The sequence below is a fragment of the Cornus florida genome, unplaced genomic scaffold (genome assembly GCF_030987335.1).
Source record: "Cornus florida cultivar Cherokee Brave unplaced genomic scaffold, ASM3098733v1 CherokeeBrave_3.0.0_Hap2_Chr09, whole genome shotgun sequence".
In the NCBI taxonomy this organism is placed as follows: Eukaryota; Viridiplantae; Streptophyta; class Magnoliopsida; order Cornales; family Cornaceae; genus Cornus; species Cornus florida.
The window spans coordinates 23,180,669-23,185,436 of record NW_026775579.1 but is presented as its reverse complement, the minus strand read 5'-3'; positions in this window follow the sequence as shown (position 1 = coordinate 23,185,436).

Genomic DNA, 4,768 nt, shown 5'->3' with positions numbered 1-4,768 from the left:
ACTAGCATTCATTTGTGGGGTATATGTTTTGTTGATTATTGAATTGGTTATATCCCAATTGGGTTAGTAGTGCATTGAAAGTTTTCATTCTTGATAAAGGTGGATAACAACCCCTTTTCACTAAGTAGTCGGGATTCTAGCCTCATCAAACACTGAACTTCTCGCTCAGAAAGGTGGAGGGCCCAAACTCTAGATTAATAATTCAATGATTAAAAAAAAAAAAAAAGAAGAAAAAAAAGAAGAAGAAGAAGAAGAAGAAGAAGAAGAAAAAAGTTGCAAAAGTAATAAAAAATGAGGACTTCTCCCAAAAGGTGAGAAGTGGGAAATGATTAGATGGAGGTTGTTTTGATTTGTAACTTAGTTGATTTGAGTTTGTAAGTCCTTAGGTGTGTTTGAACATCTAGTGCCCTAAAGTCGTCTGGTTTGGGAGTCATTGACCTAACGCTAGACCTCATGGATCGCTAGAAAGCTTAATAAATCAACACATTGCACCATGTTTCCATCTTTGATCCTATAAAAAAAAAAAAAAAAAAAAATCGAGTGAAAAGAATAAGCGCACCTAGAATAATAAAGCTTTAATAAAAGGTTCACTTTTTGTCTTGATGATCGGTACTAGATTTGTGTGCTAGTTTGAAGGTAAGGATGTGATTAATTCTTTAGTTGGCTTAGATAGCAACACACTTGATGCCGGTCCACTCAAAAAGGATTCTAGAGTTATTTTTATTTTCATGATCATTTTCTTGATGTGTGGAGAACCATACTTGTTTGCTTGATGTTGAAATTTTGGGAGTTTGCTTGGAAATGTTTGAGAAATTACATACTTGAGGTAGTTTTCTCCCAATACTTATTTGCAATATTGGTGCCTCTTTAGAAAGAATGAGCTTAATGTTTGTGGGTATCATTTCTGGAAACCCTCACGAGACTTCACTCGTCCACTAGGGGTAACCTAGGGGTTTAAAAGGCTTGATGCATATGCTAATTGTAATCGTGTTCCTTACGAAAGTAGCGTTATCTATTTATTGCTTTCTAGTTTATACTTGTATAGTTGTTCATTTCATTCCTTTACTTTCTAGTTTATTACTAGGGACTAGCAATATTTAAGTTTAGGGGGTGTGATGAGTGCTTAAAAGTGTGTATTTAAACCCCTTAAGCTTAGGTATTCTAGAACCTTTATCTATCTTATTTTCCTGCTTTGTATTGATTTCATGTTATTTTCATTTTTAAGTACTTATCCCTAAAATAAGCTAACTCAGCCAAATAAGAGCAGAAATGAAGCAATTTTGGGATGAATCAAAGAAAGGAGCAAAGTAGAGCAAAATGAAGCAAATGGTGGAATTTCAGCAACTTCGATCGATCTCAATAAAAGTTCGATCGATCCAACTTTCATCGATCTCAGCACTTCAAGATGGATCTGAGCCATGTTTGTCCCTATTCAAAGATCTCAAAGTTTGATCGATCCAACTTGATTCTCTGATCGATTGAACTTTCTTGTCCTTATTCACATGCCAGATCTTATCCAGCTGTACCACCCTACCAACCACTTTTGTCCTTTTCTCAAAAATATCTTTAAAATATCTCAGATTTGTTTTTATCCAAAAAGGTGCCACCATAGAGGATCGATCCAGCTTCAATTCGATAGATCTCAGCCATGTTCGATCGATCTCACTACAAGTTCAATCGATTGATCTTCCCAAATCCCGAGAAAATCCAAATTCCAACTCATTAAAAGTTGTCTCATATCCAATCATTGGAGGAATATTTGGTGTACGAGCCCAGCTCATTTGGGGTGATATTTGACCTACCTCTATAAGGAATATGAGCCACTTTTTGAGATATACTTGGAGAGGAGAATTGGAGACTTTGGATAAACTTGAGAGGCACAATTTTCATATCTTAGCAAGGAAGAAAGTAGAGGAGGAGGCTAGAGACACAAGTTTGGAGTTCTTCCATCAACCAAGAAGAGGAGCAATCTCTGCCATGGAGTTAGCCCTTGAGGGTTGGAGGACACCATCCATGAGTGGCTAGACATCCTCTTGGGGCTAAAGTTAGCCTTAAGCATGCTTTCTACATCTTGATTTATGTATTTTTGATGGGATTTGTATTGTGATACATGTTTTAACACTTTTATATATGCAGATCTTGTTTATTCAATGATTTATATGGTTTAATGTTTTCAATTAATCATTTCAGTCTATCCACATGTCTATGTATGCTAGAATAGATGTTCATGTGTTTGTCTCTATTTCTTGTGTTATTGATGCATGTCTATGTGTATTAATGCTATAGATCTAGAGATTGTCAAGACATAGTGCTTAATGGAATGTTCTTGTGGTTTATTTGATGGTTCATACTCATTTCTTGATGGATTGTACCTCTCTCTTAGTTTAATTAGTTTAATTTCATGTCATTAGCTTAATTATAGTGTAGTTGTAGTTTAGATGTTAAATGGGAGGACAATCCATGCTTGTTATTTGATGTTCCATACTTATGAAAGCAAGTAACATATATCTCTAACCTTATGATGTGTTTAGTTGTGAGCTTAAAGAAAGGATTAATGGCTTAATTTGATATGTTGTGCTATCCACCATGTTGCTTAGACAATATATGCTTAATTTGTCATCCATGCTTGTTGAAACAACCACACACACACACTTTGTTGGAATACATGTTTTTCCCCCTCATTAATCATTCATTAAGGGTGTAGAAAAACTATGCTTAGTGGTGATCTCTAAATCCCAAGATCTCTCTCTTATTTTCTCTCATTTACATTTAATTGCCTACTTTAGTTTAAATTGCATCTTAGTGTAATTCAACCACCAACCAATCTTTTGATCACTCTACCTACTAACCCTAATCTTGATTTCTCAATCTATATGACCCACTAATCCCTTGGGACGATCCCTACTTGCCTTAGCTATATTTTTAGTGAAAGGTAGTAGTGGCAATTTTTAAATGTAAAACTTGGCCACATTCATCATAATTCTACACCACTATCTTTTAGTGCACAAACTTTGGGTCGGTGTGTGGCAAACCATCACATTTGAGCTTCCTATATAAGGATTTTGAGCCATTTTTACATCATATCTCAACATAACTTAGATATCTCAATACATTTCATATCACATATCTTGGAGAGGAAGCTGGAGCTTAGAGAGACATACACTATTTTAGGAGTTTTTCTATTCTTTTAGGGTTTTCATCAAGAAGAAGAGCATTTCTACCATGGAGATGGCCCTTGAGGGTTGGATGAATACATCAATGAGTGGCTAAACATCTTTTTGGGGCTAGAGTTAGCCCTAAGCATGCCTTCTAGACCTTAATGCTTTGTATTTTGAGGGGATTTGTGTTATAATCTTGTCTTGAAACTTGATTTATATATAAATCTTGTTCTTACAATGATTTGTGTTAATTAATACTTCCAATTGATCATTTCATTCTATCCATATGTCTATGTATGCTAGAGTAGATGTTCATGTGTTTATCTTTTGGTTTTGTGATATTGATGCATATTTATGCGTATTGATGCTATAAATCTAGAGATTGTCAAGGCATAGTGCTTAAATAAAATAGTCTTGTGGTTTGTTTGATGGTTCATACTCATTTCTTGATGGATTGTGCCTCTACCTTAGTTTGATTAGTTTAATTTTCATGTCCTTAGCTTAGAAGTGGTGTAGTTACTTTACTTTCTTAGATGTGAAGACAATCCATGCTTGTTGTTTGATGTTTCATACTTATAAGTGCAAGTAGTACAATTTTTTAACTTGTTAGTGTGTTGATTGTGAGCTTAAAAGAAGGAATAATGACTTAGTTTGATATATTGTGCTATTCACTAGGTTGTCTAGACATTATATGCTTAATTAGTCAATCCATGCTTGTTGATTCAATCAATCACACCTCTTTGTATTGCAACAAATGTTTCCCCTCATTCATTACACATTGAGTGTCTAGAATGGTGATGTTTAGTGGTGACCTCTGATCCCAAGACCTCTCTCTCTTGTTCTCTACCCTTTAATTTACTTTAGTTGTTTAGTATTGAATTTATTTATATTGTAGTCTAATTAACCAATCAAAACACCTTTTGATCACTCGACCTACTAATCCGACCTTGTTTCCATATTAACATATCCTCCAATGCCTTGGGAAGATCCCTACTCACCCTAACTATATTAGTAGTTAGAGGTAGTAGTGACACTTTATAAATTTAAACTTGGCCACACTTTCAGTGCAACTTTGGTGCACATGTGAAGACACACACCACAGGGCAGCTCCAATTTGGTCGGCTGAAATAAAGCTTCGGTCGACCGGAATGAGCCAAGAAACGAGCCTTCATTTTGGTCGGTCGAAATGACAAACTGGTCGACTGGTTGTGGCTTGAAATGAACATTGGCTACTAGAATTTGCGGTTTACTATTCATTTAACTTTCGGTCGGCCGAAATGATGCTTCGGTTGACCAAAATAGCTCGGATTTCTGCCGAACCAGAAAATACTGATGGGCTTCAAAAGCCTCACTTGAATTCCTATGGCATGATCAATTTGAAGTTTTTGCTATTGTGTAACGAAGTGAGTATACACGTAAGTGGAATATGGTATTTTAATTATGCTACTATGGCCTACGGCCTTGTTAAGAATTTTTTACAAAATTTTACATGCTAAACTTCCAAAGTTGGTTAAATTACAATTTTAATGCAAAACATGGTACTAAATAGGTACAAGTGTTAATGCGAACTTGCTTGGCCATTGGCCTCATTACATACATGATGAAAGTAT